The sequence below is a fragment of the Mustela lutreola genome, chromosome 8 (assembly GCF_030435805.1).
Source record: "Mustela lutreola isolate mMusLut2 chromosome 8, mMusLut2.pri, whole genome shotgun sequence".
Lineage (NCBI taxonomy): Eukaryota > Metazoa > Chordata > Mammalia > Carnivora > Mustelidae > Mustela > Mustela lutreola.
In genome coordinates, this window is record NC_081297.1 from 142374375 (window position 1) to 142394829 (window position 20455).

Here is a 20455-nt window from a genome sequence, read left to right on the forward strand (position 1 = left end):
AGTTCCCCCCAGCCCTAGAGGGTACCAGAGAAAGAGAGAAAGTGACAGGTGAATCAGGAGGGCTTTGGGGAGGAGGTGACTTTTTTTAAAATATTTATTTATTTGAGTTGGGAAGGAGTAAAGGGAGAGAGAGAGTCCTCAAGCGGACTCCCCACTAAGCACAGAGCCAAACTCGAGGCTTGATCCCGGGACCCTGAGATCATGACCTGAGCAGAAATCAAGTCAGCCACTGGACCGACTGAGACCCCAGGGCTTCAGGGAGGGCATGCAGTAATGGAGGGAAGCACAGTGGGTGGCCAGAAGACCACCCTTTGTCCGGAGCAGGCATGACACACAGGTAGCAGTTCACCCCAAGTCTGCGGTGCTGGGTTGAGCTCTGGGTTCAGAGATTCTGAAGCTAAGTGGGCACTCACGGGGAAAGAAGGCAAGGATTGATTAGCAATTCATTCAAGAACTAGTTGAAGACCTACTGTGTGCCACACACCATCGGGGAAATCCTGCAGTACAGCTTCCACCCCAATGGAGGAAAACAGGCATTTGAACAATTAGAGAATAAAAGATCCGACATGCCGGATGGTAAGAGGCGCTACGAGGAAGGACAAGGCCAGGGCAGGCGGGGGCTGATTCTATGTGACAGTGGGACATCTGATGGGAGGAAAAAGGAAGTGAGGTGTGGAATCTTGAGGAGGAGAGCTTCAGAAAAGGGGAGGGGGACAACGCATGCAGGGCCCCCGGGGAACGCAGGGAACACGAGGTCAGAGGAGGACCCATAGGTCCGTGTGGGGCTGTGGTGGGGACCTGGGCTTTTCCTCCAAGCGACAGCAGGAGCCTTAGTCGGGGGAGGGCTGAACAGAGAAGTGCACAAACTGACTTGAGCTATAGTAAACCTGCTCTCTGGCGGCCTGGGGTGGGGGGCAGGGAGGGGCAGAGAGAGGTGGGGGCGCCAGGCTGGGCTGGCAGTGTGGGGGTGGGGACAAGGAACGGGAATCTCAGTGTATTCTGAAGCGGGGAGTAAAGGTGCTGGCAGATTCCAAGACGTGTGTCCCAACTCTTGAGAGGACGGGGCTGCGACAAGTGAGGGAACAGAGGGAGGCAGCAGGCACTGAGGCTCGGTGGACAACGGCTGAGAACCCCAGGGACGAACCTGAGACATCCACCTGGTGTCGCAGAGCAAGCAGCCAGACCTGGGAGTCTGAAGTCCAGGTCCCAGCTGGGGACACACATTTGGGGGTCATTGCCTTGTGAATGGCAATTAACCCACGAAATAGGAGATTCCCCCGGGAAGGGATGGACACAAAGAGGAGGTCCAAGGATTGAGCCCTGGGCTCCCCCAACCACTTATTCTTTGGGGAGAAGGGAGGGCACCAGCAGAGGAGCCACAGAGGGGGTGCTCAAGAGAGGAGTGGGGCAAACACGGCTCCTGCAGAGAGGTGGGTGCGAGCCTGGTGGGAGAGGCTTAGGCTAGCAACAGTGGAGAGAAACTCAGAAAGGCGAGTCAGAACAACTCTTCCCAGGAGCCTGGCTATACAGGGGAGCCTCGGTGTCCCAAAACCCAAGCAAGAGGCTCAGGGGGCCCCAACGTCATCCTCCCACAACCCTCCCCAGCAGTGGCCAAGGGACCACTGTTTACTGGAGGGCGGGGGACAGTGGCCAGAGCTCTCGGTCTGGGCTGGTGTCCACACACAGGTGCTCAGGGCCGGTCAATGTGCGGGTGGAGCCAAGGGTCAAAAAAGAGAGGGACCTGGGCCAGGGCCACGCGCCAGGTCATGGCCAAGGCTGGCTCCCCACGTACCGCCGTGTTCCAGGAGTGGGAAAATTCTGAATCCAAACTCTTCATTAAGAAGATCGACTTCTCCCTCTCTGTCTTCTCTGCACTGGGGAGCGGCTCTTCTGCCACAGGCCTGCTTCCGCTGAAAATGGATGCCTGGGCCAAGCCGGCCCCCACCGCCTTCTTGGTCAGGAGAGCACCTCTCGGCTGTTGAGCCCATCACTGTCTGCGGCGGTGCTAAAACCACCAGAGACACCGACCGATGAGAGCCTAGCAGCTTGGCCCTCCCAAAGGCCATGGCGCTCCTGTGCCTGCTGGTGGACTTTCTCCTCCTCTTTGCCATAGGAAGGAGCCATGCCCACCTCCCATAGGTCTTATCTGCCCTGTATATTCTTTCCCTATGCCTCCCCAGTTAGCCCGGGAAAAGTGCTTGGCTCAGGGTTTGACAGAGGGAAGACAATACTGTATGAACAAGGAAAAAAAAAAAAAATAAGATCTGCTTCTCATGGAGAAAGAGCCTCTATTTGAGTTCACATGTGTTTCACGCAGTTATGCCACTTGGATATTGACTTTCAGTACGCAGACTTCCATCTGGATCCTGGCCCCGGAGCCTGCCAGTGTTAGGGTTGTCCTGGAGCGGACAGCATGAGTCGTGGTGTGAAGACAGGGTTGTCTTTTGGTTTGGTTCAGGTTTTGTTTGGTTTCTAAGATGGGAGAAAAACTAGCATTCCCTCCCAAAGAGCGAACCCAGGGAGGGGAAACCCATGGAGCAGGTTGAGTGCCGACTGCGGGAGGGCTGGGGGTCCGGTGCACGCGCCCGTGTGTAGGATCGCCCCGCTGGAGACTCACAGGTACCCCACCCACGACACTAGCTGGGAAGGCAGCCTGAGCAGGTGCAGGGCCCAGCAGGAGGTGGGTGGAGCACGTTGATGTTCTCCCATGATTCCTTCTGCTATTTCAGTGCAGAAGGAGCGTCACCGTGGGCTACAAATAAGGGTAGAGGGCCCTGGAGGTTTGCGGAGGGAGGAGGTTTGAAAGAGCCCTTGTGTATGGAAGGGGAGCCAGGGACCTGAGAAATATAGCTGCTCTGCCCAACAGCATGCTGGCAGATGCATTCTCCCAAGAGGGCCACAGCAACATCTTGAATCCCACAAGCCCTTCTAGAACCTTCCACTCTCCCACTAAGGAGCAGAATCTAATTCCCCATCCCCTTGAACCTGGGCAGGTTGGTGACTCAGTTCCTGGCAATGAATGCAGTGCAAGTGATGCTGCCACACTTCTGAAGTGACACGGGAAACAATCGCATCGTGTAGGACACTCCCGCTGGAGCCCTGGGCCACCACGTTGTGAGGAAGCCCAAACCAGACCATCCAGAGAGACCGCAAGGAAAAGCTCTGAGGTCACAGAGAGGGAGCGATGTCCTGCCAGTCCCCAGATGCTTCAGCCCTAGCCACCACATGACTGCCATTCTCTGAAACCCTGAACAACCCAGCTGAGCCCCCAGCCAACTCCATGACCCCCAGAATCCACAAGAGATGATAAAATCATAGTTATCTTAAGCCTTTATTTTATGACCCAGAAATAGGTCATCAGAACAAACACTAAGGGCCAACTTGAGACCTACAGTCATGAAATTCAGGTCACCCTCCCTCCCTTGGCCTGATGGCATTCAAAACATTTCTGCAGGGACAGAAACACAGTGGCCCCCAAGCTTCCGTCCATGCCTCCAGGGAGGAGCAGAGGATGAAGAGGAAATGTCGAGGGCATTGGGTCCTGGATGTCAGGCTAAGGTGTTTGAACTGACCCTGGAGGCTACTGAGAGTACACTTAATTAGAGGTATTTACCTTCCGTGCACCTGCCAGGCCCTCTCTGGTTTATCAATACAGAACACAGCCTCTATCCTCAGATGAAGCAGGAGGGGGGAAGAGAGGAGCCTTCCCAGAGGCCTGGGGACGCAGCAGGCTGGGTCTTCAGCCCTTCCCATCTGAGGTACACAGACAGTGGAGTAGAGAAGGGCTGAAGGGAGCCTCGTTTCCCCCATCTGGAAAATCCACTAGAGGCCTCTAAGTGGTCTTCTGCTTCTGAGACTGAAGGTGCCACAGGGACATGTTTCCACGGAAACCTTGTCTGCACTGCCCTGGGCTCCATCCATTGAGCCGGTCAGGCAGGAAGAGGAGGCCTGGCCGTCATTATGCTGTAGGCCTTGTTCGGGATTTTTAGGTTCCAAGTCACAGAAAACCCCACTCAAGGTGACTTTGAAAACTAAAATCTGTGGGCTGTGTAGTATAGTGAAAATCACATGAGTATTTGAGGTTTCAAGCAAAGCTGGACCCAGCCCTGCAAACAGGGTAAAAGGACCTGGCTCCTCTGCCTCCATCTCTTGGCTCCATGTTTTGGCTCCTGTCCCACGCTGGCTCTCCCTTGGGGCTCTCAGTCTGGCCCCCAGTTGGGTCTGGGTCTACCTTGTCTTCACAGCCCGCAGAGAGAGAAGGTCCACCTCCCTGGGAAATTAAGTAGAGGTCTCTGTTCTGATTGGATGGCTTGAGTCACGTGCCCATCCCTGAGCCAATCACAGTAGCCATGAGATGCCCTATCGTAATTGGTTTAAGTCAGTCAGAGCCCACCTGGGGCAGGACTGTGTCTACCCCTGGAAACATGGGGTCCTATCCCGAGGGAGGGGAGGGAATGGGTGCCAGAGAGGGAACCACTCAGCTTTTGCTACGTAGGACAGATTCACGAGACTCACGATCAAAAGACGAGGACCTGGGGCGCCTGGGTAGCTCAGTGGGTTGATCCTCTGCCTTCGGCTCAGGTCATGATCTCAGGGTCCTGGGATAGAGCCCCGCATCGGGCTCTCTGCTCGGCAGGGGGCCTGCTTCCTCCTCTCTGCCTACTTCTGATCTCTGTCTGTCAAATAAATAAATAAAATCTTTAAAAAAAAAAAAAAGACGAGGACCTGAGGCATGTCCCTCGGCCCGCTTGCAGGACCTCCTGGAGGGGGCGCGCTCTGTCAGAGAGGAAGTGGTTGAGCTCCGGAAAGGGGGGAATCTCCTATCAAGGCTATTTCCAGTACCATCTGCCCATCTGGCCAGCCTGGAGCCCCGGCATGGGGACAGCCACCGTTGGCCAGAACCCAGGGCCTGCCTGAGACACTTGGGCAGCTGGGAACTGAGTAAGCTGGGAAAAGTGCAGGCTCAAGAGGGCTGGGGCGGGGGAGCCATCCGACTCTTCCCTAACGCCAAAAAAGGGAACAGGAAAGGTCAGCTTAGGCTCCAGAAGGGATCCAAACAAGTAGCGTGACAAAAGCAGACAGCCCCGTCTGGGCTCAGCTCGGCTGGGTCTTTCCATACCTTGCTCACCCAAGTCCCCAGGGAGCAAGGCTGGGCAGGGATTACCCCATTGCTCAGATGGGGAGGCGAGGCTCTAAGAAATGTAGCTCACCCAAGGTCACTCAGAGAGGTGGGGCAAAGGCAGAATATGAACCTGAGCTCTCTCAGGCCAGCCTCCTCCCCCTACCCTCCTTCACGCAGCTCAGCTCTGGGTCAGGCCCATCCCACACAAGTAATGTGAGGATGAGGCCGCTGGTTGTCCAGGGGGACGTTCAATCCTCCCATAGCCCCTACTGTCTGCCAGGCAGGAAGATAGAGAAAGGGAGGCTGCAGGGTCCAATTGGCCCAAGTTCAAGTCCACCCTCTAGCCACGCTTGCTGTGTGAATGTGGGCAAGTCAGTATACTCAGTACGAAATGAAGAAATGAACACTTCCCTTAGAAATCGTGGGGAGGGGTGCCTGGGTGGCTCAGTGGGTTAGGCCGCTGCCTTCGGCTCGGGTCATGATCTCAGGGTCCTGGGATCGAGTCCCGCATCGGGCTCTCTGCTCAGCAGGGAGCCTGCTTCCTCCTCTCTCTCTCTCTGCCTGCCTCTCTGCCTACTTGTGATCTCCGTCTGTCAAATAAATAAATAAAATCTTTAAAAAAAAAAAAAAAAAAAAAAAAAAAAAAAAAAAAAAGAAATCGTGGGGAGGAATGACTGACATCACGTATGTATAGCAGCTAGCACAGTGCAGCCGGTGGCGAGTGTTATATTCTTCCTCCCATCACGGAAGGAGTTTGTAAGGTTTAATTACAATATCATAGCAGAAATGCTGTGATCTGCTGAGCCTGATGCTGCAAGATGGAGCCCGAGGAACTCTTCCAAGTAAACACTGAGAAACAGAATGGGGGTGGGACTTTGGTGAGAAATTAACCTGCGGTACAGACGCAGGGTTCCTCGCTTTCTGGGAGAGAGTCAGGCCCAATTCCAGCGTTGTCCCCCGCTGCTGGGCAGAAGTCCAGACACAGCAGAATCTGTTTCCATCCTTTCCCTGGGGACTGAGGACCTGAGCAGGACTTTCATCCCCTGAGCCTGGACTCAGCAGGGGTGAGTAGGCTGCAGACACGGGGGGCATTGTCTGCCCTGGCAGGGTTAGATCCCGCCGCTGCCAACCCCTCCGGGGCATAGGGTCTCCATGGACCAGCCCAGCCATGCGGGGTTGGGGGGAGGTGGTGTTTGTCCCCCAGTTGCCACTGGAGACCCAGATTCTACCACTGGACACTCTGTCCAGTGTCCCGACGGTGACCCCAGAGCATCCCGGACCAGCAGGCTTGGGTGGGGCCTCAAAGAACAAAGCCGTCTTTCGCCGCTGGCAGCTGGGTGGGCAGAGTGCGTCAGCTCGTCGGCCAGCCAGCGAGACCTGGAAGTCAGCCTCGCTGCCCCTCCCCCACACTCCATCACCATTCACGTCTTGTTTTTGTCATGGCACGATATGACAGATGTTGCTTGTCAATTGTGCTGCTGAAGTCTCTCTAGACCCCAGCCCTTGCCATCCAACTGCACAGCCGCTGCCCTGGTCAGCAACTCCACAGCACCCCCTCCCTCCTGGGGTCTCACAGTTTGTCCTTCCCTCTCAGCCAGGGGGAGCTTTTAGCAATGCAGTTCAACCACATCAGTCCCTGGTGTCAAGTCCAGTGAGTATCTGCAAAACATACAACGCATTTCCAACATATGTAAAGAACTCCTACAAATCAATAAGAAAAAGAGAGGCAGCAAGTGAAAAGGAGCAGGAGACTTTGAGCAGGCTCTTCACAACAGAGGTTCTGCAAGTGACCTATGAGTCCACAAAAACAACATTAATCATCAGGGCAATGCAAAATGAAACTACAACGAGGTATCACTGCACACCCACCCAAACTGCTAAAAGGAAAAAAGTGTAGAAACTATCAAGTGTTGACAAGGATGTGGAACAACTGGGACTTCCCAGAACACTGGTGTAAAAGGGAGGGTATCTGGTACAAGCTCTTGGGAAAGTGGTTTGGCATTGTCTCCCCTCGACCCAGCAATTCCACCCCCGGGTTTAGGTTTAACAGAAATGCATGTAGACGGCCATTGAAAGAAATGGACAAGGGGCGCCTGGGTGGCTCAGTGGTTTGGGCTGCTGCCTTCGGCTCGGGTCATGATCTCAGGGTCCTGGGATCGAGCCCTGCATCGGGCTCTCTGCTCTGCAGGAAGCCTGCTTCTCTCTCTCTCTCTCTCTCTCTCTCTCTGCCTGCCTCTCTGCCTACTTGTGATCTCTGTCTGTCAAATAAATAAATAAAATCTTTAAAAAAAAAAGAAAGAAAGAAAGAAATGGACAAGATCAGGGGCGCCTGGGTGGCTCAGCGGGTTGGGCCACTGCCTTTGGCTCAGGTCATGATCTCAGGGTCCTGGGATCGAGTCCCGCATCGGGCTCTCTGCTCAGCAGGGAGCCTGCTTCCCTCTCTCTCTCTCTGCCTGCCTCTCCGTCTACTTGTGATTTCTCTCTGTCAAATCAAGAAAATCTTTAAAAAAAAAAAAAAAAAAGAAATGGACAAGATCATTTGTTGCAGCTTTATTCACAGTGGCCAAAGGCCAGAAATAACCCGGATATCCATCAACAGTGGAAAGGAGGAAAAATCAATGAGGGACAAGTACGGCAGCCACATGGACACATCACAAAAAGTGTTGAGAGGCAGAAACTGGACACGACAGCGGCGTCCGCACCGTGGGATTCCATTTATGTGAATTTCAGAAACAGACAGAATTGAACAAGTCAAGATGGTGGTTATCTTTGTGGGGAAAGGAGATACAGTGCCTGGGGTGGGCGGGGGGGGGGGCAAGGGGGGATTTCTTGGATGCTGATGATGTCCTGTTTCTTGATCTAGGCACTGGTTATGCTGGTGTGTTTAGGAAAACTTATCCAGCTGGACACTGAGTGATGCAGGCATTTTTATTTACATAGTTTGCTCTTCAATAAAAAGTTAAAAAAAAAAAAATTCCTCCATCTATACGGCTCAAAGTCCCCCATGGTGGTTCCCAGCAACTTACTGTCCGTCCCCAGGACACGCCATGCATCTCTCTGTGCCTGGAACTCCCTGATCCAGTTGGCAAACATTCTGCTCTGGGATTGCCACCACCACCAGGAAGCCCTCCCTCCCGGCCCCAGACAGAGGCGATTTCTCTGTCCTCAGAGAGCCATGGGCACCTTCATTTCGGCCCTTATTCTTCTGATGGTCAAGTCACAGCATTTACCAAACTCTTGTTGTGTGTCAGGCACATAACGCTTTGGATAAACAGTCATAAATAATAGGTTACACCAATAAAAATTAAATGATTGTAGAAATAGACACTGACAAATAACATGTATGCTGGAGAGGGAAGTCCAGGAAGTCAGCGGAGAATAATGCCCGGGGGGCTGTGGGGGGGAGTGGTTTGGGGGTGTTGCAGGGGGGAGTCTCTAGGCTGAGGGCACCCTGCAGACTGAGAGCTCTAACCCTTGGCTGTCTGAGGGGGACATATCTACGTCCGTGACTTCTCCTGGGGCCCAGGAGCATGGCACAGGGTGGGGCCCATTAGGTGTCTGGCAGAATTTTAGGGATGAATGAGGCACTGACTGAATGTTGAGAGGCAGGGGTTTGGGGGCCTCCAGGACACCGGATTCCCCTTTACAAATGCGCACCTCCAGCTGGAGCGTCAATACCGGAAATAAAGTTTGGGGTTCCGGAAGCACAGACCCCACCAACGCCAGCAGTGAGCGTGCAGAGGCCTGGGCCGATCATTCCTTCCTTGGTTGGTTCTCACAACTGGTAAATATTAACTAAGTATGAATTGCGTGCCAGGCTCTACAGGAGGGGCTGTTCCCTTCACTGCTCATTCATTTCCATTTCCCAGGGACTATTTCAACTTCTGGGATTTCTGGGCTTTAGGTCTCTTCCTGCTTCTGGATGCTTCCCCATCCCATACCCCAGTCCCTATTGCACTGGACCAGGCAGGACTCTCCCGCAATCACCAGGGGAAATCCCAGGGAACCTTGGGTTATACTGCCTGCCTGGCTGTTTACAAGCCCAAACATGATTTACAGGGTGGTGGTTCACCTCACCAAAATAATGTCTGCTTTACCAGAGAATTCCCAATGCTATATTCGTCTTCCCCACGGGATGTCCCAGACACTGGTGGCGGAAGCACGAGCAGGTACTGTCCTCACAGAAGCAAGTTAGGACAGCGTGTGCCCCCCGAGAGACAGCCAGCCCTCCCCTTGGGGTAACGCTCGGAGTGCGTTAGAACCCAGCCCTCCGGGGACCATGCCCGAGAAGTTTCCCGTGACCCTGCTTGCAGCAATTGTGAAGTGAAGGCACCCGGGCATCCCTCACCAGGGAAATGGCTGAGGAATGTGAGGGATGCAGGTGGAGGGGAGAAGACTTAGCCCCATCTGTAAAACAACATGGGTCAAACCCAAAGACCTGGTTTTGAGGGAAAAAAAGGAAATAAATAAAATGGGGCATCAGACATGATCTCACTGGTGTAAACTTAAAATGGATATATACTTCCCCAAAGCTGCCTGCTTGCCGAGGGCATGTATTTATTTAAGAACATATCATGGGGCGCCTGGGTGGCTCAGTGGGTTAAAGCCTCTGCCTTTGGCTCAGGTCATGATCTCAGCGTCCTGGGATCAAGCCCCGCATCAGGTTCTCTGCTCATCGGGGAGTCTGCTTCCTCCTCTCTCTGCCTGCCTCTCTGCCTACTTGTGATCTCCGTCTGTCAAATAAATACATAAAATCTTAAAAAATAAAAACAAAAACAAAACAAAACAAAAAGAACATATCGTGACTACATTTGAAGAGGAGTCTTTGGAGGGAGGGGAATAGGGTTTGGTTCAGGGATGAGGGGAGACACACACACACACACACACACACACACTTTATATAAAATTTTTAAAGGCCCTGCATGGACAGTGAAAGCATATGAAGAACAAAAGATTTTAGTTAACGGAACAATCTCCACTTGACATAAAAAGTAAAATTATATTTAAACTGGACTGCTTCTGAGAGGAAGTAGAAGATGTACTTTTTCGTATTCCTCCCACTAAGTGCAACTAAAACCCTAATCACAGTATATAAAACAAGCCCGAGGAGGCTCTGAAGGGAGGGAAGAAGAAGGCAGACTAGCGAGGGATCACGGGACCCGAGAAACAACCCGATGAGTTTCTGTTGTTGGAATTTTTTTTTTTTTTTTTTAATTTGCCTCATATAGCTCAGACTTTAAGCTCAAGAAGCCAGCAATCTGGAAATGCCAAGGGGATTGGATATTCACACACACCCCCCAAAAAACAACAAAGCCTACTCTATCTAGCCAAAGAACCAGAAAAGAGGCAGCTAGCAAGACAGAAAAATTTTACACAATAATTGATGTACTCCGGCCAAACCCTTCAGAAAAATCTGTGGCCCCATCCGTGCCAGCAAGACCACGTGGGAAACCTAGTCTTCTCCCTTCAGCAGTGTATAAGGTGCTCCAGTCTCCCTGCCGGGATGCTATCGGGGAAGGGCCAAGAAGGGGACTGGGACTTGCCTCTCCACCTACGCAACAAGAGGGAAACTCATCAACTCTAGCACGAACAGAGGTCAAGTGGGGAATTTGGACTTCTAACCCTATTTGGCAGCAATGAGGCAATTCTCCCACTTCCCTACTCCAGAAGCATCCCGGGCAACTAGCTAAAGCAGAAGGCTGCACAAGATACAGAGTCTCATCACATAATGCCCAAAATATCCAGGTCTCGCTAGAAAACCACTCGTCAAGCCAAAAGCCAGGAAGATCTCAAGCCGAATGAGCATAGATGCCCACACTAAGATAAGCGAAGTGTTACGAACACATCTGAAACCAATGAAAACAAAAGTCTCAGCCAAGAAACAAAAGATATAAACATTTAAAATACCATTTACAATTGCTCAAATAAAATAAAATGCTGAGGTGTAAATCTAACAAAACACGTCCACGGGGCTTGGCATGCTGAAAACTCACGGAAAGCGGATGAAAGAAATCAACAAAGGCAAAGGCATGGAAAGACATAATATGTTCGTGAAGACTCAGCAGAGTAAAATGTCAGTTTTCCCCAAATTGGCATATGGACTTCATACAATTCCTGTTAAAACTCCAGTAAAATGTTTTGAGGATAGAGATAGACAACATTATTCTAAAACTGGTGTGGAGGGGAGGTATTTTCCATTCCGGTGAGATTTGGGGGGAGGGGAAAAGGTGAAGGGTGGAAGGTGGCTGGGGAAGGGGGTGCGGAAGCATCTGGCAGAGTTGGGGTCCCGGAGCCCCCGGCTTAGTCCAGAGGAAGCGAGACTGTGCTTACTGGTCAGTCGAAAAGGACAGACGGGACCTTCTTCCTGGCCTCAGGTGCCCGTAGGTGAGGCCCTCCCACATGCCCAAACTGATCTTATAATCAACAGATAAAGTGAGGAAGATGCAGAATCACTTTAAACACAGGTGTCAGAATCTCTTTGGTCACGAGGGAGGGGGAAGATGTGGACATGAAGTCCAACAGATGTTTGTCTGTACTCAGCTCCCTAACAACAAACCAGCCCCTTAGGAGAAAACCTTACCTTGCAACTGAGATTAAGCCCTTCCGAGAATTCTTCAAGGAGAACCCAAAACTGTACCACCGAAATTGCTAGATTGTTGAAGTAAACACTGAAAAGGGTAGTGATTCATGTGTCACCCCAGGAAAGAGACTCGCAAGAAGAGATCTGCACTCTGGACATGCTCCATGGGGTGGGAAGAGAAAACATTCCTGTTCTACAAAGACATAAAGTTCATTAGATGCTGATAAAAAGTTGGGTAGAACTCTGTGGACTTCAAAGGAGAGAGCGGCAGTATGGCGTAAGCTCTGTCCTCAATGTGGACAGGTGTCCGCGGAGCCATGGGAAGCCACTCTCTGAGACAGAGGTTGCAGGACACTGTGAGCTTGTGTTTCCTCATGAGAACTTACAGTCAGCAGTCCAGACCCTTTTCTCTAATAAAAAAAAAATTTTTTTTTAATACATGTTTCTGAATTAAGTCTTGAGAAATGTCCATTTCCTGCTGGCTCAGATGTAGCTCCCCAATGGCATTTGATTAAACAGCACAGAGCCCCTCGTGAGCCCACACTCAACTTTTTTGATCTGTTCGATCCATCATTGGTTTGTACAGGAGATGAAGAAGATAGGCTCCAAGAGGGAAGATGGCTTAGTATCAAAGAGCGGGTTGACCCTCCTCCCAAGCACAAAGACACACATTTGAAGGCACCGTACAGGTTAACCCATTATGTAAATTGGGACCAAAGTCAGCTCCTGGAATGACTGAAGTAAATGGGGACATTACTGCAATTCTAGAAGGTAACCATGACTCAGAAGAGGACAGTCACTCTGTGCCTGCAGTCACGTAGGCAGAAGCCATATCAGGTGTCTGGAGACAGCCATGTCCAGGTTAGCAGACCGGGGGTTGGAAAGTCCATCCGCAAATTGACTAGGCATTGCCACGTGCCGACTCGCTTTGGATTCGAGGAAATCCCTGCTCCTGGGGAGAGATGGCCCGTTACGAAACAGAAGCCTTCCTTGAAGGGAAACTGAAGGCAGGTTCTTGCACCTTCTACGCAAGAGGACGACCTCTTGCCACTACAGAACTTCCGTGAGCTTCCATGAATTGAACACTGGAGTCCCAAGTGCAGTCTGGGTGCCAGTTACCGTGTATATTTCAGGCCTCCGCAGTAACAGGACTCTGGGAACGTTATGAAGATCCCAGTTCTTGCATGGTTTTTTGAACTATTGCTTACTCTAACCTTAAATAGGACTTTCCCTTTCAGCCTGCCATATATCTGCTGGGCAGTGGTCTGTAGGTGTCCTGCATGGGATGGAACTGATAGCTCCCTTTACCATTCATGCTGCAGGATTTTTTTGAAAGAGTATCATTATGCCCCAAAAGTTAAGAGTTCACTGGTTAGAACGAGAACCAGTCAAGGCAAAGAATGCCCCCGAAGGGCATTCACTTGATCTGCTTTTATGTGCATCAGACCATGTGCTATTACATAGCAAGGACGCATATCCGTGTTAGGGTTTTTCCAGTACAGTGTATAGGCTTAGTGTTAGTATCTGTCAGGTGCGATCTGCTGTTACTTACTCAGATAAATGTGGGGCCCCTTGAGACAACAGAAGACAGAGTGTTCAGTAAGGCTGGAAAAACATTTTTTTGTCCATTGAGCGAACAGTTTGGTTTTTAATGACTGTAGTAATTGAGTGAAACAACTTCACAGCATTTGCTGTGAAGAATTCTATTTCCTTTTTTTTTTTTTTAAAGATTTTATTTATTTCTTAAGAGAGAGCATAAGCAGGGGGGAGGGGCAGAGGGGGTGGGAGAAGCAGACTCCCCACTGAGCAGGGAGCCCAGGAAGAGGGGCTGCTGGATCCCAGGACTCCAAGATTATGACCTGAGCCAAGGGCAGGCGCTTCACCAACTGAGCCACCCATGTGCCCCAAAGAATTCTATTTCTTACTGAAGAACAAATTATTACTATTGGATGAGTATTTCAACCGTGTGACTAATCTTTGAAATTGTTATTTTTTCGAAGAATTTTTCTACAGCCTTCCAACAGTAGTGCTGTTTCTAGTTACTATAAATCAAGCTTTGGAAGTCCAAAAGATAAAGACTGCCTTCCTTTGAGAAAAAAAGAAAAATGCAATTTCCTGGCCATAAGGGCACAGTGAAGTTCACTGAAGTGTTGAATTTGGAGTCAGTCTCATGTCTCTTCTGCAAAAGGTACTGTTTAGTAAACCAGGTTTCCTAGACAGTTGCTCCTAAAAATTCAGGCTTATAAATCTGGTAGTAGAATTTTATCCCAAGGCCTTAGGTATTAATTTTTTTTGAATGAGTGTTTTAACTTAAAACACACTGGGAAGAGCTGCAATGTGGTCCTGTGTGTGATTTTCTTAGGTTAGTACGTGCAGTCTACTCATTGATGAAAGCTGGATCTTTTCCTGTGCCCGTGATGCGTTTATGAACCATGAAGAAAGTGAGACTAGAAGATGCCCAGACAAGTCCAATGGTAACAGCAGTGGTTGCCGAGTTGAGATGATTGTTAAACTGCAATGAACAGTTTGGATGGCAGGATATAGCTCTTAGCTGTAAACTCTCATAGCTGAATTGCTTAAGTACAGTTTGTACAATTTCAGGGCAGTTAATTTCTAATGGAAAATCTGAAACTCTAATTGCAGGTTTCAAAGATACTGTGTAATCATTGTATCTATAAATAACTTCACTTAGCACCTTTTGGTCACTTAGAATAGTATGAAATACTACTTCAGTGAGCTATTTTGGAAGTGATGCCAAGTGCTAGTGTTTGCTTCTGAATATCGAGCTGAATTTACAGTTCTCTCCCAGACATTTTGCACTCGTCGAATCCATTCTTGTGTCTTTTTGTTAATGTACTCTGGACCACTGGTCAGTACTCCTTGGTTTCCTTACCCTGCTGTGACAGAAAGTTCTTTTATAAGCTGTTGGCTACTGCCAAGGCTACAGAAAGGAAAAGCTGTATTTGTAGGCAACATTAACTGTTTGACCGCTAATGTATGTTTCTTCTCACTGTGGCTTCTTATGGCTTCGTTTTTTTGTTTTTTTTTTTTTTTTAAGATTTTTTATTTATTTATTTGACAGACAGAGATCACAAGTAGGCAGAGAGGCAGGCAGAGAGAGAGGGGGAAGCAGGCTCCCCGCTGAGCAGAGAGCCTGATGCAGGGCTCCATCCCAGGACCTGGGATCATGACCTGAGCCGAAGGCAGAGGCTTTAACCTACTGAGCCACCCAGGTGCCCCTATGGCTGCTTTTTTGTGCTAATAAAGTATGTTTGACATAAAAAATAAAATAAAATAAATAAAACTGATATGGAAAAGCAAAGGAACCAGAATCATCGGAATAATTTTGAAAAGGAATGAGAGGATCCAGTCCATGAACTTTATCAAAAACCTGATATAGAAAGCAGGTAAGACATCTTACATACTTATAGTAAGAAGGACTGTGTGATACTGGCAGAGCAAGTGACACAGAGATCAGTGGAAGGAATTAGAGCACCCGGAAACAGACCACACAAATATTTGCATTACAATATGCAAAGGCAATTTGAGGGAGGAAAGGCAGACCTTTAAGCAAATGGTGTGGGAGCCACTAAACATCCATAGCTAAAAAACAAACAAACAAACAAACAACCCACAAACACCCTCAACCTTAGTCATACCTTACACAAAAATCAATCCAAATAGACCAGAGGCTTAAATGTGGGAGGTAAAACTAGAAAACTTAGAAAAAAACTTTGGAAAAAAAATTAATTAAAAAAAAAAAAAGAAAAAAACTTGGGGATCTAGTGCTAAGCAACCAGGGCTCATACGGAGTACCAAAAGCATGAACCATAAAGGGAAAGATTGATGAATGGGACTTCATCAAAATTTAAAACTCTTCCTTCATGAAAGGGTCTTTGAAAAAAAAAAAAGATTTATTTCTTTATTGGGGGGATGCAGAGAGGGAGAGGGAGAGAGAATCTCAAATGGACCAAGCAGACCCCCTTTCCCCAAGCGCAGAGCCCAACCCAGGGCTCAGCCTTACCACCCTGAGATCATAATCTGGAGTTGAAATCAAGAGTGGGGTGCTTACCTGCCTGAGTCACCTGGGCTCTCCCATGGAGGAGTCTCTTAAAAAGCCGAAGAGCCAAGGGGCACCTGGGTGGCTCAGCTGGTAGGGTGACTGCCTTCAGCTCAGTTCATGATCCTGGAGCCCTAGGATCGAGTCCTAGGATCGAGTCCCAGGATCGAGTCCTACATCGGGCTCCCTGCTTAGCAAGGAGTCTGCTTCTCCCTCTGACCCTCTCCCTTCTCATGCTTTCTCTTTCACTCTCTCAAGTAAATAAATAAATTCTTTAAAAAAAAAAAAAAAAAAAAAGGCTGAAGAGCTGAAAGCTCTTGATTTTGGCTTGGGTCCTGATCTCAGGATCATGAGATTGAGTCCTGCGATGGCCCACACTCAGAGGACAGGTTGCTCAGGATTCTCTTCCCTCCCCCTGCGCTTGCTCACTCTCTGTCTCTGTCTCTAAAACACATAAATAAATCATGAAGAAAAAAAAAGCTGAAGAGAGACTACAGGCTGGGAGGAAATATTTGCACACCACTTTTCTGACCAAGGACCAGTGTCTAGAACCCATGAGAACGCTCAAAATTCAACAGCGAAAAGAAAAAAAAAAAAAGGAAAGAAAAAAATCCAGTTAGAAAATAGGCAAAACACATGAAGAGACATTTCACTGAAGAGGATATGCAGATGGCAGATAAGCCCATGCAAATATGTTCAACATCATTAACCAGGAGTGAAATGCAAATTAGACCCCAATGAGCTATCACTCCACAGCGATCAGAATGGCTTAAATTAAAAAATGGTGACAAGACCAAATGTTGGCGAGCATGCAGAGAAACCCATCACTCACACACTGCTGGTGGGAACATGAAAAGGTACAGCCACTCTGGAAAATAGTTCGGCAGTTTCTTTAAAAATTAAACATGCAACTGCCATTCAACCCAGCAATTGCACTCCTGGGCATTCGTCCCAGAGAAATGAAGGCTTCTGCTCACACCAAAACCTGTACAGGGATGCTTATAGCAACTGTATTCGTAATAGCCAAAATCTGGAAACAAACCAGATGTCCTTCGACAAATAAATGGCTAAACAAATTGCGTATATCCATTTCATGGGAAACGAACTACTCAGTGACAAAAATGAACAAGTGACCCACACAGCAACCTGGATGGCTCTCCAGAGGTTATGCTGAGTCAGAAATACCAATCCCAAAAAGTTACATACTGTATGATTCCATTTATATAATATTCTTGGAATGACAAATTGCAAAAATGGGAAAGAGATCAGTTTGGGAGGGAGCGGTGTTAGGGAGGGGGCGGGGATTGAAGGGAAGTGGGCGTGGCTATTAAAAAGGCAACAGGAGGATCCTTGTGGCCATGGAAACGTTTGGTATTTTGGCTGCATCCATGTGAACATTCTGGTTGCGATATCGTATTATATAGTCTTGCAAGATGCTCCCAATAGGGGAAAACAGAGAAAGGACACAAGGGAACTACTCTCTGCATTATTTCTTTAAATTGCATGTGAATCAACAGTTACCTCAAAATAAAAGAAAACTTTCAGGGGTGCCTGGGTAGCTCAGTAGGCGAAGCATCTGTGGGATCGAGCCCCGCGCCCATAGTAGGGCTCCCTGCTCAGCGGGGAGCCTGCTTCTCCCCCCCCCCCACTCCCCTTGTGCTTGTGCTGTCAAATAAATAAATAAAATATATATTTTTTTAAATTTTGTTTTAAAGTTAAATTTGCAAAAGACATTAGCCAGAATCACCTCCCTCTTCACCTCCCGAGCCTACACTGCATGAGACCTGGGGCTGACGTCCCGTTTCCGGAGACTGAGCTGCCATCGAATGTCCAGCTGTGGCCAGGGAACCAGGGCACCAGCCCCACAGCCATCACCACCGAGGGAACCTAGAGAGGGGAGTGGGGACCAGATGCTCGCAGCATGCAACAGTCATTTCCCGTGTTGACAAGAAGGGAAAATGTGGATACCAGAAAAGATGAACTGGTCAGCTAGACATAAACCGTGGCAGACCTCCAGGGTGGACAAGGCCGGGGATGGTGTGCCAGGACGAAGGAGGAATAACTAAAGCGCCTGAGACAGTGCGGGTTCTCCAAGGGAGAGTCATGGGGGCTGGCCAGATGCTTGGGTTTGTCCAGGCCAACTGGCTGGGGACTCCGAGGAAAAGCCAAAGACCCTACATGTGGAAAGAGCACACAGTGGCCATGCCATTCAGACAGCCTCGTGCTAAGACAGGGAAGTGGGGTGGGGCTGGGGGCGTGGCCACTGGTGGAGTAAGTGGGTGGGTTTGCGCGCGGTTGTGATGCGCCGCGCATACCCGTCCACGTGGGACCACAGGCGTGCTTCTGTTACTGATCACTAGAAAACGCCTGGGTCTGCGAGCTGCTTTGGGTTTCTTAGCAGTGTCTCTCTGTCCTTTCTGTCGCTGTGCCCCTGCCCGCCCGCGGCTCCACCCCCATCCCAACTACTTCCAGAATTCTTCTTCCCCAAACCTTCCCTAGAGCTAGAAAAGACCTCAAAGGATTGTCTGGTGCTGACCTTGAGACCCCGAAGGTGACATGGCCTACCCCTGTTCTACAGCCCAGGGAGCTGTCGCTTCGAGACAGGACCTGGTTACCCTATTGCACAGGAGGCCAGGATCAGAACTCAGGCACCCAACTCTCTGCCCGACTTCACTTGGTCAGGATTGGGAAAAAGAAAATTCCCACTGCACCCGGAGAGAGGATGGTTAGAGAGCCCTGCCCCAACACCTCTCTCCTTCCCCCACAGCTGGCTCAGTCACATTCAGCCAACAGTGCAGAGTGAGAGCCTGTTGTATGCCAGGCACGGCTACAGACTCAGAAAATAGCAGTGAGCAAAGCAGACACAGACACCCTTGCCCACTTGGGCTCAGATTCCCACCTGCACCTCTGGCCTCTCCACCCATCCTCTACCCTTCGTCCGTGGCCATCCGAGACTCCTGGAGACACAGGGGGCACTGTCGCCTGCAGGTCTGTGGGCTTGGGTTCCTCTTCATGAAACACCTATAATGAATTGTGAGGTTATTTCCAAATAGATCCACATACAGTCACTGAATGGTATGTTGTGTTATGTTAATTTGATCGATGTAAGATTCTAAAATAGCACAAATTTGCTAACCCTATTTAGGTATTTCTTCATACTTTGAATATAACCAAAAGCCTCAACAAAATGGAAGTTTCCAGCCCTCTCTGGACCTGCATTAGGTTCAGGGACAGCAGCCTGATCGGTCCCACAGCCTCCCCTGCCATAGGCCCCTGATCCTCCCAGTATGCTCCTTTCTAGAATGGGGAGGAAAAAAATCCTGTCCTGCGAGTAAGAGGGCTAGGGTTCGAGTCCTGACCCCACAGGTTACTTGTAAGACTTTGAGTCTGTTCCCTCTCCCTTTGTGGCTTCAGTTTCCCCATCTGTGAAATGGAAACAGTATGATGACCCTTTCAATACCAACCTTATGATCTTCCCAACTGGCCTTCAGCTCCCCAATGTCTGTGTCTCTCCCCAACTCATGGTCCTCGTGTGCACACAGTAGGTCTTCAGGAAACAGGTAGGATGCAGTTTCCAGGTCGCTGACCCTGTGGCCATCAGGACCTGGCCCTAGAGCCAGCAGGTTTTCTCTGGGAGCTCTGGCCACCTTCATGGCTCCTGGGCCAGGACCCCTGAACCACAGGCAGGAGCTGTGTGACCCCATCACACCGTTCTGGTTCAGGGCGTGCCCAGAAGATTCACAACCGGCTCGGGACCAGGAACTCTGCTGAGCTGACCCCGAGGTTTCCCTTCTAAACCCTCCTCCGTTCTTGCCTCTCCCAGTGTGGCTCTTGGACCCACAGAGCTGGCGTCACCTGGGGCTTGTTAGAACACAGAGAACCCAAGTTGGCGCTTGGAGTTGAAGTACTCCTCCTGAGTCCTCACATACCGTCTGTGTCCTTGTCTGCCCTGGAGGTCTGCCAGGGATTCTGTCCAGCTGTCCAGTTTATATTTTCTGGTATCTACATTTCCCTTCTTGTCAACATGTGAAACATTTGTCTGCTACAGCGTCTGGCTCCGGCCCCCTCAGAGGTGATGGCTGTGGTTCTGATGCCCCGGCCGAGTCGGAGGCTGCCTTCGGACAAAGCCCCTAGGGGATTCTCCCACACATTTAAGGTTCGAGAAGTGTTAGTTCGTAGCCAGGAAACCCAAATCCGTCTACCCAGCCTGACATATTTGTTCAGTCACTTAATTAATCCAACAGTGATAGGTTTGCTATGTGAATTCCAGCACTTTTCACTGCCGGGCTGTCCTGTTGGGGGGAAATCTAGTATCTCCCAGATGAGCATCCCAGTAGCTGCTGGGCTCCCCCGTTTGCAGGGCCAGCCCCCACGGGGTCAGTCCAGACCCAGGACTCAGGCCCTACCCATCTGCTCCAGGGGACTGACCCAACCTGGCTGTGACCAAGCGGTCCCATCAGTTGGGGTCCAGCTGCAATGAGCTCAGATTTTTAGAGAACGAGAGGGAAGGAGAGCACGAGTAGGGCAGAGGGAGAGGGAGAAGCAGTCTCCCCACCGAGCTGGGAGCCCGAAGCGGGACCCTGAGCCAAAGGCAGACACTTAACCGACTGAGCCACCCAGGTGCCCCAAGCTCTTTAAAGGCCACAAAGCCAAGACATGTCTCCCCACCTCAGCTGAGCCTTCTTGCCTCCCA

At 50.0% G+C, this 20455-nt stretch overlaps 1 pseudogene; it reads left to right on the forward strand.

The window, feature by feature from the left end:
• Nucleotides 1-9257: 9257 nt before the first annotated feature.
• LOC131839848 (suppressor of cytokine signaling 5-like) lies at nt 9258-13188 on the forward strand (annotated as a pseudogene).
• Nucleotides 13189-20455: the final 7267 nt, after the last annotated feature.